Below are 16,226 nucleotides of genomic sequence, written 5' to 3'. Positions count from 1 at the left end.
AAGAAAATGGTACTGAAAGGCGTCCACAGTCAAAAAAAAAGAAGATCCTCATGTCACCTACATCCCAAGATACTGCATCTCTGAAAGCAGCCCAAATATCCTTGAAAGAGAGCCCCCAGGAGAAACAAGCTTGACCACGATGCCATCATCAAGCTCCCCTGACATGAAGAACAAAGAAGACAACAACACACTTGTGTTCACCATGGATGCCAAGGCCAACGAGCACCAGATCAAACAGGCTGTGAAGACACTCTACGACATTGACAAGGCCAAGGTCAACACCCTGACCAGGCCAATGGAGAGAAGCAGCCATATATCCAACTGGCTCCTGACTATGATGCTTTGGATGTTGCCAACAAAATTGGGGTCATCTAAACTAAGTCCAACTGGCTAAATCTAAATTTTTTCACCATAAAAAAAGAAGCAGTCTTACAGGAAGCCTTCCCATACCACGATGGCTAGTGACAATTTATACCCATAAGTGACAGAAAACTCCCTATATGTATCCCACTAAATCCAAATTAAATGCAACCCTAACAGAACTGCCTCTTAGCCAGATCTCAAAAATGCCCACAGCCTGCCTGAGAATGCCAGCATGAGGGGAAGTCTCAACTGAAAGATACAGTCCTCTTAAATTATTGCAGTGAAAATAACTTAGTTCGGTGGATTTTATGAACACATTGCTAGGTCATTTCCAAGGTCTTGTGAGGGTTCATACAAGTGAGAGTCTCTGAAAATTAAACATCTTCGGCTTCACAATAAATCTGCCTCTTGACAAGCTAAGGACTAAATTGCTTCATATGCAAAGAGCTCTTGCAAATCAATAAGATGAACAATCCAATAGAAAAATTGACAAAGGATGTAGATGCACAGTTCAGCACCCCCCAATAAAATGAGGTGTGGCTGCAACACAATGTCCAACAAATGTTAAGTGAAAAAAAGAAAAACACTGTGTGTCTCTATCCCCTTGTTTGCATATAAAACAGGAATGCTTGATATTTCAGGAAGCATATGCACAAGGAACAAGGGATTAAGAGTTTGAGTGCTCAAGATCCTATCTTCTTCGGCACAGTGTGAATTTTTTCCATGTGCAGGTATTACTATATTTTTTTTTTACTCAAAGCACTATTATTTACCAGAACCCATTGAACTGTAAACCTAAAAGGGGTAAATTTTACTGTAATTAAAATAAAAAATCATAGATATTTTAAACAATTATTGAATATTATATATGATGCCTATTATATATACACATATTAAATACATAATATATGTTAAATTAATATCGTGTGTGTGTGTGTGTGAGCACAGAGAACATACTGAAACATGCCCGTTATTTAACATTTGTTTTACTCTGGCTGTGGGACTGAGTGGGGACGGGTGATGCAGAGTAGTAGAGAAGTCGGAAACATTCGTACCAGATCTGTGTGTCACTGTTACTATCTGCATCGAGTCTACCCCATAATTCTGTATAAACTTGGTTTGAACACATCCACCTACATGCAATAGAAAAATACACAGAAAAGCAGCCTAAGACAAAAATGACCCTTGAAAATCCACCAAGATAATACATCACATTTGATAATGGCAGGTCGATACCCATGTTCGGTTTGAAACATGCCGCCGGGGGTCTGGGACCGTGACAGCCCCCTCCCAGCTTGCAGTGGTGTAGGGAGGGTGGGCAGGTGGGCGGCCTGTCGTCTCTGCAACGGGCAGCTGACTCTGGGCCCGTCTCAGCAGCCGCTCCTGTGTTAGGGAAATCACGACCCCCCGGGTCACAGTGGGGGCCAGTGACTGCAGGGTGGACCCCATGGCACTGAAACTCCCCCAGGTCCCAGGTCCCAGCACACCTGCTCCGAGCCATGGACGGAACAGCCAGAAAGGGTAAGTATCTCGGAGCCCTCGGCATCTGTCTTCGGACCACACTGGTTTCTCCACTTCTGGGTTCACTGGAGGAATCACACAAGCAAGAAGCCGTTTCCAGTGCTCACCGCACCGCCTGTCGAGGCCCCCGCGGCAAACAGGCCCCTGCTTTCCTGGCCCTGTAACGCCGGCAGGGAGGCAGTCGGGGGTGCAGAGAATGGGCCCCCGCGGCTCTGGAGGCCAGCCCTGAGTAGCTGACGGGGAGCAGGATGTGGCCCAAGCGGTCCGAGCTCACTCTGAGCGAGAGGAACCAGCTCATCGCAGAGAGGCGTGACCTCGTGCCTTCTGCTGTCACAGGGTCACAGCCATAGTCTGGGGAAGGTGGGCGCCGCAGGGAGAGCACTGGTGGAGGAGACGCTGGGATGTCGCTGGGGCGGGGCGGGGGCAGGTGTTTGGAGCAGAACCGCTCTGGGCCCCCCAGCCCACACCCACTGAGACGTCCTGTTCTGACCCAAGCGTCCCAGAGACACGCTTTCTCTTGTTTTATCTCCCCTCGGCTCAGAGTGTGTGTTTTTCTTGAGTCCCTTCAGGAGCAAGCTGAGTTGCTTACAACATTTGGAATTTCTCCAGAAGTTTGTAGGAAGAGTGGCTTGATGCCCAACAAAACGAAGCACTATGACCCCTCCGTGGGAGGGGACTGGGGGCGTTTCAGGCTGTCTAGGGCAGCGATGAATCATCTCAGCTCCTCCTTCTCTCCCATGAATAAAAAAACACACTGACACTGTTTCCCCTAGCAGCTCATGGGCAGGAAGAGACACTTTGTGACAGGCGCTTTCAGTTGGTTGGGAAACTCCTATCAGGAATTTCAAAACTGCGCATCTTGCCAAGCGCAGACAAGGTCCCGGTGGAGAGACCAACATCCACGTACCCAGCAACCCAGGAAACCCAGCAATCGAAGACAAAATGGGCTCATTTCTCTCAGACACGGCTTTGGTAGGACAACGTAAAATTTAAATCGGGGTTTGCAAAGTCAGCTGCCTACGGGGACCCACCAGGTTAATAAATGAGCGGAATGGACCGAGGGTGAAAATCCTACATCCCTCGGGGGATCTCTTACCTTCTGACTTTTAATAGGGATGTGGGTGCTAAAAACATCCCATTTCCACTTGGTTCTACTACAAGAAAGATGGGAAGAGGATACCAGGTACGGTGTTGCTAGATCCCAAGCACAGATGTGTGCAGCATATGCTGGGGCCACCGGAACAAAGGACCCCAGGCTGGGGGCTTCATCGATGGAGATTCATCTCCTGGTTCTGGAGGCTGGCAGTCGGCGAGCAGGGTGTCGGCAGGGCTGCCCGTCCTGAGACCCCTCTCCTTGGCGTGCAGATGCCCCTCTCCCCGCGACGTCACGTGGTTCTCCCCCGTGCTTGTCTGTGCCCGGATCTCTTCTTAGGATCACACCCAGCAGATTGGGTCAGGGTCCTGAGAAACGGGGGGTCGGACTTCAACATGCGGCTTCTGGGGGGCACACGGTTCAGCCCGTCACAGTAGGCACGCCGACACTCGACCAGAGCAGGAGGGCACTGCTGCTCCTCGATGGGGGAGTGGGCGGTGGGGGCTCACCCTGCCAAGGACACAGCTACTCCCCAGCGGCAGGGACCACACGGCAAGGTGGGTCCGGTGGAGCTGAGCCACAGGGACACGGGGGAGTGGGAGAAACACACAGTCTTCTCTCTCCCGCTCCCCAGGCTCTGACAGATGCCTACCCAGCCGAGCCTCCCTGAAGCCACTTAGCAAGGACACTGGGCATGTAACTCCAGGGGCCAGACATGCGGCTAACAGCAGGACAGGAAAGAAGGGGCCCGGGCCCGAGGGCAGGCTGGCAAAGGACCTGCTCAGGGGGCTCCCCCCACATGTGGGCTCCAGCCCCGGTCACCCCGTGCGGATGTGGTCTTCTGGTTCTTCCAAACAAACTGGGACCTGTGTTTTTATCTGACATCTTCCGATTCGTTTAACTCCATGCAGGTCTCCAAGGTGCAACACTTGGTTTAAAGTGACAAAGGTGCTCGGGGCACCTGGGGGGCTCAGTCGGTGGAGAGTCTGACTCCTGGTTACGGCTCAGGTCGTGATCCCAGGGTCGTGGGATCAAGTCTGGCGTCAGGCTCCGCGCTGAGCGCAGAGTTTGCTTGGGGATTCTCCTTCTCCCTCTGCCTCTCCCCCTGCTGGTGCTTGCTCGCTCTCTCAAATAAATAAATAAATCCTTAAAATGACAAAGATGCTTGACAGGAGTTTGTCCAGACAAATGCCTAAAATGCCCAGGACCTTAGTCACGGTGCTACACTCCAGGCCTGGCAGCACTGACCTGGGCAAGCCACGGCGCTCCCAGCCTGCCTGGGGTCCTGGATGAAGCAGGAGGCAACACCAGGGGCAAGTCAGTGTCCTGCCTGGAGGGAATTCCAAAACTCCTAAAGTAGAGTATCCAGCAGACAGGACCCCACAGAGCCGCCTCCCAGCCCCACAACCCGACAGGACGTGACAAACACAGTGGAAGGACCTAGGACGAGGACACGCGAGCCACGTTTGCCGTCCAGCCCGCAGCGAGGCCCCTGGCCAAGCTCTTGTGGGAGAAATGACAGCAGAATCCCCCCCACAGATACCTGTTCCTGGACACAGATCTAAGTGATCTGTGTTTGGTCTACACAATTTTTAAGTTGAATTTGCTGACAAGATTTTAAGACCTCATGACGGCATGGGCACATGTAGACTTTGACTTGAGTAAAAACCAGGTGTGCTGACACTGGGCCCCATGGCCTCGGGTTGCCAATGGACAGTGGAGCCGTGGACGCCACATCCTCCCGCTGCTCACTCAATCCCACCTGGCGGGCTTAACTCAGGTGCGTCACCTGCCTGGTCCCTGGGACCGTGTGAGTGTGTGAGCTCTGAGTCACATGATACCGGCCAAATGTGCAGGCAGACGGCGGATACGGCAGAGGGAGAGGGACAAGAGGGGTGTCCACACGGGGAGGACAAGCTCCAGGGCCCTGCCACTCAGAGAAGACACCCTGGTGGAAAGCCCAGGAAAGGGCTCTGGGCGAAACTTGGCCCCACCTGCCACCAGCCCGCCCTCCCCTGGGTTCCAGTGCGACCCTTCTTCCTAAGAGGGCACCCTTCACTTCCTGGACGTGCCCAGCTCTCTCGAGAAAGTGCATTCCCTTGCAAGGAGAGTCTCCTGTGGTGGGGTTTTTAACGGAATCAACTCAACCTTTCCTGGATGATTCCGATAACTCAAACTTCAAAGCCGCAGAATGTGAAGGTGAAGCATCCGTTTCAATGGTTAACAATGAGTTTCAACAAGAGGTGGTTATAGATGTGGGTCTCCGCTTTCCCTCCATAGAAACTGCCTGTTAGGTGGATCCAAGGGAGTCCTAATGCAGCTCCCAGGACGTGGTACTGAACCCCTTCACTCACTGTGCTGGCCCAGGGTGGCACCTGCTTCTTCCCTGGAGACCAAGGAGTAGAACGCCGCTCTTAGCAGAACCTGTCCGACAGACATCACCACAGATGGAGGGTAACCTCAGGCCAGTTCCAGGGTGCCAAAGTGCCCCCAAACCTGCCTCCCTAGGAAATAAGCCGACAGAATGTTGGTCACACTCCTTCCCGTCAGCTGCCTTCTTTCTGGTGCCCGTCCCCAGACAGGCTAGAATCGGAAGGCTGGGCTCCTGAACCACGCAGACCCACTACCAGCACGGCACTGGGATCCAGAGCCGGCCTGTGCTGCAGGTCATACCACCCACTTTGCAGAACCAAACAGAGCTGAACAGATTAAGTTCATAACTACATCCTTCCCAAGCCAGCAGATTCCCCGGAGAGTGACAAAGTTTCTTTTCTTGGAATGTGGCTAATTGGGGCACCAAATATAAACATCCTGGTTGGGTTAATTTTCCATCTGGGATTTAGCGTTCTATGGCTACAAGAGATAGGAGGAATTCTAGAAAGTGACCCCCTACTTGTCAAGATCTCACAAAAGGGTGGAAAATACACACGCTTTCAGGGTCAAGCAGAACTCATCAACGTGGGAACGAGGGCAGTGTAAGGGGGAAGGAAGAGGGTGGCCTGTAGTAACCAGCAGAGTTCAAGCCCAGCCCAAATAATTCAGATTAATCCCAAACTGTGCAAACCAAACAAAATCCATGTTTGGTCCCTTTTGGGGGTCCTTCTTGACAGTCTCTAGGGGAAAACCTCTAGACAGAGCTCAATGGGAGTGGGCCATTCTGGCCTCAGTTGATATCACAGCACCTTCAAAATTATACAACAGGCTGCTGCATAATTTGATTCATCCTTTGAAAAAAATCTACGCACAGAGAATTAAGACCCTAAAACTTCTAAGTCAGACCCTATAAGAGTCTGAAAATCACCCACAAGGGAAAATTGCTGGCTTTTAGAGGTAGACCTGCTGACAGTGGTATAAGGGGCAGGTCGACAAACCATGGCTCATGGGCTAAATCTGGCCCACCACTTGTTTTTGTAAATAAAGTTTTTTTGGAACATTACCACACCCATTTGTTTACATATGTCCGTGGTTGCTTCCATGCTCTAATGGCAAAGCTTTAGAGTCTCAACAGAGACTATATAGCCAACACAGACTAAAATATTTGCTCTTTGACCCTTTACAGAAAAAGTTTGGGGCACCTGGCCAGCTCAGTAGGTAGAGTGTATGACTCTTGATCTCAGGGTGGTGAGTTCAAGCCCCTTGAACTTGGGCATGGAGCCTATTTAAGAAAAGAAAAAAAAGAAAAAGGAAAAGTTTGCCATTCCCTGGTCAAAGGTTTCCAAATGTTTTGATCAGATATCCCTACCCACGTGCTCCTGATAGATGGATGAGACACAAGATATTCACATAGCTTCAAAGTTATCTCCCCACACGTCACTTCCTACTCACAAAGGGCGAAATAGTAACCTGAGAGTGGAAAACCTCTGGCAAGCACTACCTTCACCAGGAAGCCAAACATCCCCAGAAGCAGGACTGACCGAAACCACATGCCTCCTGGCGTGATGCCCTGAGGAGAATTCACATGGCTGCTGCAGTAAAAATGCATAACCAAGTCCACTCTGAGGAGACATCGGGCAAAACCCAAACCAAGGGACAGCCTGCAAAATGACTGACGTGTACTCCTCGCACACGTCAAGGTCCCACAAGACAAGGAGGGGCTGGGATCCATTCAGGATTGAAGAGTGAAGAGACACGGGAACCTGGGTCGGCGCTGGACCAGGAGAAAAGTAGCCAAGCAGGACGTTATCGGGCCATCAATAAAATTGGGATGGGGACTGCAGATTAGGTAAGATTTTTTTCATCAGTGTTAAATTTTCAGATTTTGATCACTGTACTGGGATTCTGTAAGAAGATGTCTTTGTTCTAAAAAAAAATAAATATTTAAGGGCAACCTAGCTGCAATTTACTTCCCAATGGATGGTTCTAGTGACAAATGTCTCCCTCCTCGTCTCTCCCTGTGCGTGGACAGATCGACAATAGACTAGGTAAGTCGGTAAAATGATAAAGAAATTGGGGCAATTTATAACACTAGATGAATCTGGTTAAAGACCATAAAGGAGTTCTTTATGCTGCTCTTGCTGTGCGAGTTAAGTCATACGATAATAAAAGTTTTTTAAAGATTTTTTTTTATTGAGAGAGAGAGAGAGCATGAGTGGCACGAGGGGCAGAGGGAGAGAGAGCATTTCAAGCAGATTCTGTGCTCAGCGCGGAGCCTGACCCAGGGCTTAATCTCAAGAGTCAGACGCTCAACTCACTGAGCCACCCAGACGTCCCCAAAATAAAACTTTTTTTAAATGCCGAAGTAGAATAGTAGAAAATTTTAGAAAAAAGTAGAAAAATCCCCAAGTCACCCCCAAGGAGGACAATGATGCAAAAAGGACTCACCCCGAGGCACACAAGTGGGCCCTTGGGCTCTCACTCCATCCCCAGTGCTGATTCCTGGGTGCCCACCCAGCCCAGCATCCCTGGGCACCTGCTGCAGGGCTGGGCTTCTCGGTGGAATGCGGGACCTTGGGTTTGGCGGGAAGTAGGCTTGAGGCGTGTGCTGCTCGGGGAGCACAGGATAAGTAGCTCTCCTAAAACAAAGGGAGATGCTGAGTGGTGTGCAAAATTTGGCCAGGGTGGCATATGCTGCTAATCCTTTCTGATGTGCATTCATCCCTTTTTTCTACATGAGCAGGTTATTGATTAATTGAGGGTGGCAATGTATCAGGACTCTGCTGGAGCTAGGGGAAGCTGAGCTCTACTCTCCTGGCCAATGAGCTATAAGCAGACACCTGATGGGTGTCGGGAGGGAGGAGTTCTGGGAAGTCTTTTTGCTTCCCTGATGAGGGGAATAGATGAAGTTAGCATTATCCCTCTTTCTCCTATTTCCTGTCCTGTTCTCCCTCCCACAAGGAGGTAATTTTCAGTTAAACTATGGAGTAATTCTTAAGTCCTCATTCAGGCAGAACTCCCATTGGGAGGGTTCTCTGCATAAAGCTGATGATTCCTACTTTCTGTCCCAACCCAAACATTTCCCACTTCTGTTTAATTATTAATATGCTGCAGATATATTTAAGATGCAACCCTAGCATAACGTATATTTAAAACTCTGGCAAGGATTTCCATCACGCCGATAAATAAAGGATGAGCTGCTCCAGCCCACCTTCCCTTGACCGCTCAGCTGCTCACCCACACACTTCTCACTTTGCTGGTGGCTCACCGCCTGGTCTGTTTGTCCAGCCAGCCGATAGATTGTAGTAAGGATCACACTCAGGAAAGTCATGAGCCCGGGGCTCTGTGGGGAATAGTCAATGTTACTACCAACCAAGAAGCTGTGCATGAGGTTCACTTGTCAACACAGGTCCAAAAAAGGAAGACTACTTCCAGAAGCAGAGTCTCTCCAGCCTAACTCAATATGGGGCACCAAAAAAGGGTCAAAGCAGCACTTGCTGCTCACGCTAGAGCCTCGTGTGTGATCCGGGAACAAGAGTGTCCAAAACACACGAGACTGGGACAGAAGCCCACGGACTCCTTGGAGCAGAAACAGCCAAGTGCAACGGGCCACTGGGGAAAGCCCCACAAGGAAACAACTGATTTCTTGCAGGTCAAAAATTCTACCGCTGAAGGGTATTCATCTAGGTTAAGTTATTATGATCCCCAAAGCCCAAATAATTGGAAATTTCTCTAGATATAGGAGAAAGATCTCAGGAACTATCTAGTGCTTTTATCAAACAAAGCACAGAGCTGACCATGGAGGAATGGAACACAGAATGGCTAAATTCTGGTAAAAGTAAGAAAAATGACTGGTGAATCGTGTGGAGGAGGGAACACTGCACAGAGACTCCTGTAACATCAGATGGACAGGCATCGCCAAGAGATCCTGGGGACCCTGGGGCGGCGGGCATTACTCTCCCAGATCCTGGGGACCCCAGGGCGGCAGGCCTCCCCGACGGTCATCCTTGCAGCTTCAGGGGTAGACCGGATCAGAGGTGTGAAAGTTGTTTACACAGCTGAGCTTCCTCTTCTGCATCCTCTGTGCCATCATCACAGAACCAGGCCCTCGATAGCAGCTTTGCCTTCAGCCCATACCCCAGAGTGAGACAGGGGACTGAGACCCTCCCTGAGCCCCGAGCGAGAGGCAGAGCCATCCCTGGGCGGCCTGCCTGTGTCTCTGACCTTCAGCCGACCTCCACACCCCTAATCTGAAAGCTGATCCAATCTGTGACTGTTGGCCATGCGGCAGCCCCATACTGGCCCCTTCCCCTCCCGGAGATGCGCTGCCCGTGCGGGGAAGGGGGCAAAGAAGTTCTCAATCTGTACTTGGAAGAGCCTCCCTACTCAGTGCTTCCTGCTTCTATCTGCCTGTGAGAAGCAGAAGGTAATGCTAGAGATCGTGAGCTCCACGTAGTGATTTCCCCAAGGCCTGACATTATACTTTCATAAGCGAAATATCGGTGTGTATCACCAACATGTGTCTGCAAATGGGAGCTGACACGGCAACGTGCTGTTCACCGATTTGCCACACACGGGAGTCATGGGTCGGCGGGGACGCCTCAGCCTCACAGGTGGTCTGGTCCTTCCCTAAACTTGGATGGACCACCTCCAAAACATTCACAGCCCTGTTGTCTCATGTCCTTTATTTGGGGTCAGGGACTCATGAATTTGTGAAGTTTTTCAACTCGATCATACAGGCCACTTCTCTGCACAGGTGGGCTTCACTCAGTGTCTCAACAATCCCTTCCTGGAAGTCGGAAGCTCTGTGTGAAATCGCTGCCCTCCAAGACCTAGTTCCTATTATTTTACATGGAAAAAGCTAGGATATGCTCCATGCCAACCCAGACGCCCCAACCAACTTCCCACAACATAAGAAAGAATCAACAGAACTCCCACGTACGTGCGACAGACTGTCATGTTTGTAGCTAGAAAGTCATAAAACGTCCCTCCTGACCATCAGATGCTTCCCATCATCATTGTAACTGTTGGTTTGAAAGCAATTCCTCGGGACACCTGAGTGGCTCAGTCGGTTAAGCGTCTGCCTTTGGCTCAGGTTGTGATCCCAGGGTCCTGGGATCGAGTCCCACATTGGGCTCCCTGCTCAGCAAGGAGCCTGCTTCTCCCTCTGCCTGCCTCTGTCTCTCTCTCTCTGATAAATAAATAAAATCTTAAAATATATATATATATGAAAGCAGTACCTCTGGGGTATGAGGTGCTCAGCCCTTTTGCTGACACGAGGCGGCCTTTCCAAAACACCAACACACGATTTTGAGGTTCTGCCGATGGCATTTTGAGTGTATTTTGAGACTGTTTACACTTATTTTGCTTAAAATGTTATCTGGGGATCCAAAATTTACATTTTCTTATTAAATACATGTCTGAGAAATGATATATTTCTGTCATGTGCATATATGTCAGATAAAGGTTGATATTAAACCCCAACAGGCATGCTTCCGGGAGCGTGCTCACCAGCCAGGTGCTCTGGGGGCTGTGACGGAGCTTACCAGCTGGGCTCTGGACTCCACCAGCGCCGAGTGTGAGCCACGTAACCTCCACTCCCAAAGTGTGCTGTGCGAACGACTGCCTCTTACGGAAAAGAGAAATAATCACTGTACTAACACATGGCCTTGCGAGAGCTCAGGGAGATAATGCATCCTTCCCTTCCCTACAACCCTCTACAGACCCGAGCAGAGCCTCGTGCTGCTCTTGGGCCAGCGCTCTGGGAGGAGTTCTTCCAAGCCGGCGCCAGGGAAATGCTTTCAGGGCCCACACGTGGCCTTCTATGATCTCTTTTCCCGGTCCCTACAACCACAGACACAAGACCAAGACGGTCAGCCCGGGTCCCTGGGAGCTACAATGAGCAGAGCCCAGGGGTCCTGCGACAGACATACGGTAGGAGGGAGCAGTCATGGTATTTTCAAGCCGCTGAGATTTTCAGTGTGCTTGTTACAGCAGCACGAGCTAACCTATCCTGACTGATTCCACATGGCTCGTGTTTGGCGTGCACTCAATTCTAGCTTTGGGTGACCCTGCAAATGTCGCTCTGGTTTTATAGGATTCCGTTCCTCCTCTGCGGACGACACAGCACCTGCCTGCTGGAAATGAGATGCAGTAGCATGGGAAGCACGTTCCGGAAACGACGGCGGTGATCAGAGTTGCTATTACCATCATCATCATCATTTCAAAGGTATTCAGTGAATGTTTCTAGAATTTAGCTGACCTAGATTTATCTGTTTTCGTTAATGGAGAAAAACTCTATCCCATTTTTTCCGAGAGGCCCATCCCATGCATCTCCGGGTCCCACACCCAGCTCCAGGTGCCTGAGTGGCCACGCCCGTAGACCACACCTGTCCCAACGTTATCCTTGTTCTTATCACCGTTCCTCACAAGTAAGGGTCTAGACCAACCAGGTCCACCCTTGGTTCTCCCGGGTTACTCTTCTTTCCCCTGGGAAAATAGAGCTGCACAAAATCCTTAGCAAAGCTGTCCGCTGTTTATCTCCACCAACCACTTCTCCGTCTCATCTGGATTTCCCTCTTCACTGGGTCACACGGGCCTGAGATTATCCCATTTTTAAGGGCAGGGGTTTATAAAGCCTTAGGTGTGCCCTGGTGTACTTGATGGTAACACTATGTCCTTGCCTAGCTCGGCATTTCCCTGTGCCGGCCCCACCACCGGGTCTCTTGCATCACGGGGACCTGGGACTGCTCCCTTCTGCGGCTCTCGCACATCGGCCCACCCACCCAGCCACCCCCACGAGGCCCACAGCTTGAGAGGATCACTACCCTCTAGGGCCACCTGCTGATTCCCTCCCCCACCCAAAGCCTCCTTGCACTCAAAAATAAGAAAGAGTTTAGACTGAGCGGCTTGCATTCCCTTTTACCTCAATTATGGGATGGGAGGGACGGCATCTGATTCCTAAGCTGGTCCATTAACGCACACCCACCGTGGGAAATACCAACAAGCCCAAAGAGAAACAGCAACTATAACCTCCTCCCCCCAGAGAGCCCCACTTGGAAATAATTACTGTTCATATTTTTGGTACATACCTTTCCAGTTTACTCTATTATGTATATGATTATTTTGTGTAGTCTACACATACTCAATTCATTATACGTATTTTCTATACGCATATAACTTTAGAGGAAGACTATCGTTACTTTGTTTCTCCTGGAGTCTGGTTTGTAACCAGATCTGTGCTACTCAACACTCCCCACTATACAAGCTTTTCTTTTGAATCCCCGTGTTTGAACACTGTCCTTACAGAAACATTCCGGAACCTCACTGAGTCCCCAGTGAATGTCCCTGGATGTGAAGTTGGCCACACTGAGCCAACTTTTCTGTGCCTCTTGTGGTCAAGCTGCCTTGCAGGGCGTATCGATTTGCATCCTGAGAGGGGAGCCTCTGCCTCACATCCCCACCGACATTTGGCATCGCTGGTCTTAAAACTCATAGCTGTTTGCTTCCATCTGTGCAGGTGCCTTGAGCAAACCAGCCACTGACCAGGCGTGCAGCCTTGGGCAAGCCACCGGAACAATCCATGCCTCGGTCTCCTCATCTGTAAAACGGGAGAACGGGGGCCTCACGGGTGTGCATGAGCCTGAGAGGGGTCTGTGCGTGGAAAGCCCCAAGATCAGGGCCTCACGGAGCGCTGGGAGAACGTTCGCCCTCCCGGCGTCCCCCGGGAGTGAGCGAGGGCTGTGTGCTCTCGACAGCCGGCTCAGCGGGGCTGGTTTTGTCCGCCTGCCCCACGCTGGCCATGCAGAAGCCGTGTCGTTTATTTGCGAGCAACGTCGGGTCCTGTGACACTTACCGTGAGGAAGATGGGATCCAAACTTGACCCAGTGGAGCGGGAAAGACTTTAGGATGCTAACACGAGCCAGCAGCTTTCAATTGTGGGGCATTTGAGAGTCTGAAAAGCTGTTTTTGATTAAGAATAATAGTAATAAGATGAAGAATTCACACAGTGGGATGGCCAGGTGGGTAAATCTACGCGAAAGCAAAGACAGCAAAGTACTCGTTGCAGCATCTAGAGGTGGGCGTGTCTGTGTCCTACGATTCTTTCAGGTGTCTCACGTGTTTCAAAACTGCCATCAAGACGGCTGAGGGGGAAGCCGCTTTGATGCACTATTTCATGTCTTTGCTCTCTGATTCCGAATGTCAGGGGGCCTGGCCCTTTATAAATCGGCTTCTTCCAGCAGGACAACCTCTCGGGGGGATCCAGCCACACCGCTCCCCTGACAGCTGCATCCTGTCCCCTGGGCGAGGGCCACACCGGCTCGGGCGGCCCGCCACGGTCTGCAGGGATCCACTCGGACCCTGCGCTGCGCCGTTCACGCCGCCGCAGCCCCGGACCGCCTCCTCCCGGGTGCCCGTCTTCCTTCCACATGGCCAGCACCAGCCCCATCCCACTGGCACCTCGGAAGAAGCAAGTTCACGCTCTTCACCACGCGGCGACCCTCCGCTTACGGAGGGAGGATTATTAACCCAGCGGCTGTCGGGGGCGTCGAGTAAATTTATGTGGCACAGATGGTTTGTTTTTGTGTTTCTAATCTTGGGAATTCCAGAGTGGCTCAGACTCCCACTGGGCTTCTAAATCATCTGCTCCTGCTGCGGTCACCTATATACGCCTCTCCTCCCGGCCCCACACGCCCCCATCTCCAGCAGGATTACTGGGCTCCACTAAGCATTGTGGGAAACTCTCCAAAGCCACCTTCTCAGGAGGCCTTGCTTAGTAAAGCCCAGACCCAGCCTTTTATCCCACCTATTGACCGGAGTCCCCGCTGTCGGGGATCCTTTTCAGGGCCTGAATGGTCCCCGGCTGACAAAAGCATTCGCGGCAGGGATGCTTCACGCGGGGCCGCCCTACAGGTAACCATTGTTTGTGAATTATTCATATACTGCCGGCTCAGACTCCACAAGTTTGGAGGGGCCCGCCTTCAGAAACAGTGATAAACAGCTCTTAAAGGGTCACACAGGTCAGCGAGAAAATGGGATTTGATTGACACAGATTCTATTGACCCCGTGGTTTTTAAGAAAACAGTTGCCAAGGACAGAAAGAAGCCACATTCCACCGCTTTGCGCAAAGCCTGGACCCAGGGGCTGTGGCGGAGCGCCCTCTGCTGTCCATCAGGTGCTCTGCAGGCCGCGAGCAAATGCCGAGAAAAGTCAGGAAGGTGTCCTCAGGACCATGCACACTCCCAAGTCCTGCGTGGAAGGACGACCGTGGCTGCTTGAACGCACTTCCATGGAGGTGTGATCTACACACCATGCAATTCACCTGCTGTAAAGATAGAGCCCAGCTCCCCAGCCCCTGCCTCATCCCCGAAAGCCCCATCCCACCTGCAGCCAGTCCCCATCCCCAGCCTCAGGCAACCGCTGATCTGCGTGGGGCCTCGGTCGCTTTGCCTGTCTTAGAAACCTGGTGTGAGGGCGCCTGGGGGGCTCAGTTGGTTGAGCGACTGCCTTCAGCTCAGGTCATGATCCTCGAGTCCCGGGATCGAGTCCCACGTCAGGCTCCCTTCTCGGCGGGGAGTCTGCTTCTCCCTCTCACCCTCTTCCCTCCCGTGCTCTCTCTCATTCTCTCTCTCTCTAATAAATAAATAAAGTCTTTAAAAAAGAAAAAAGAAAGAAACCTGGTGTGAAGAAAATCCTGCGGTCAGCAGCTCCCTTCACTTGCTGAGCGTGGCCCGGCGGTCCATTACCCCGGCTGCGGGTGGTGTCTCACAGTGTAGAGACCCCGTCTCCTTTAGCCCCCTCCCCTGTCCGTGGGCATGTGGGCTGTCTCCGGTCTGGGGCTCCTATGGAAAATGCTGCCACAAAGATCTGTATCCAGGTCTTTCTGTGGATGCACATTTTCACTCCCCTTGGGTAAATATCTAGGAGTAAATTCTGGGTCAGATAAGACCATGTTTACCTTTTTAAGAAATGGGCCAAACTGTTCTCCAAAGTGGCCACCCCATTTCACATTCCCACCAGCAGCCCTGCCTCCCGCCTGCCATGGACAGGTGCCCCTATCTGGACTCTCCCCGTCCTGGGCACCATTCAGAGGTTACCCCCAGTCTGCCCCACCTGTGACCCACATAAGGGAGTTTTCTGAAAACTTAAATCAGTTGCAACAAGGAAAGCTCACTCTAAGATCCAGATGTCCAGCTTCTGAAAACTCAGAGGTGCTGGGACCTGACCCCACATTACTGGTTAGCAGAGCGAGCTGGAGCTAGGGTTGGGAAGTGGCTGCATCTTCAGATGGGGCTTGCATTTGCCCCCCCCGAATCTACACCACTCCCTGCTGCCTCCCCATCACTGAGGTTGGGCCCTAGCCATTGCCTGCCTGTTTTATTTATCATCAGGTTGGAATAAAATGAAACCTTTCCCATACTCACATGTCTATCAAAATTGGGAGGCAGAACAACCCTAGAGCACCATATATTTGAAGAAAATAATGACAGAAAACACTTCCCTTTAGCTCTTCTAACACATATATACTGAATTTTAAAAAGTCCAATATACAGCGCAAGAACTCCACCAACAGTGGCTTGTTCACGCAGCCAGATCTCAGCATCTGAAGGCTACTGCCCACTCGGATGTGAGTCTTGCCCGGCTTCCTTCCAGCGCCTGGTCTAGGCTCTGCTCCCCCCACTTCACTCTCCACCTCATTCTTCAAGGAGACTGGTTTTAAAAGTTGGCTTCAGGCGAAGGTTATTTAAATACCATGCAGTGACTCCGAAAGCTTTGTGTTTAATTATTCGTGCCTTATTCTCCAGCAACAGTACTCATTTCCGTGGACAAAAGTAGGTCCCACGCTACCGACCTGTACGGTAACCCAGCCCCAAAT

At 51.2% G+C, this 16,226-nt stretch overlaps 1 protein-coding gene across 1 annotated transcript in view; it reads right to left on the bottom strand.

Moving 5' to 3' along the window:
* RIMBP2 (RIMS binding protein 2) overlaps positions 1 to 16,226 on the bottom strand; it is a 226,319-nt gene that overhangs the window by 209,195 nt on the left and 898 nt on the right. The window lies entirely within an intron of this gene.

Source organism: Mirounga leonina, unplaced genomic scaffold, assembly GCF_011800145.1.
Source record: "Mirounga leonina isolate KUSES-001 unplaced genomic scaffold, KU_Mleo_1.0 Mir_171, whole genome shotgun sequence".
Lineage (NCBI taxonomy): Eukaryota > Metazoa > Chordata > Mammalia > Carnivora > Phocidae > Mirounga > Mirounga leonina.
This window is presented reverse-complemented; position numbering and strand designations above follow the sequence as displayed.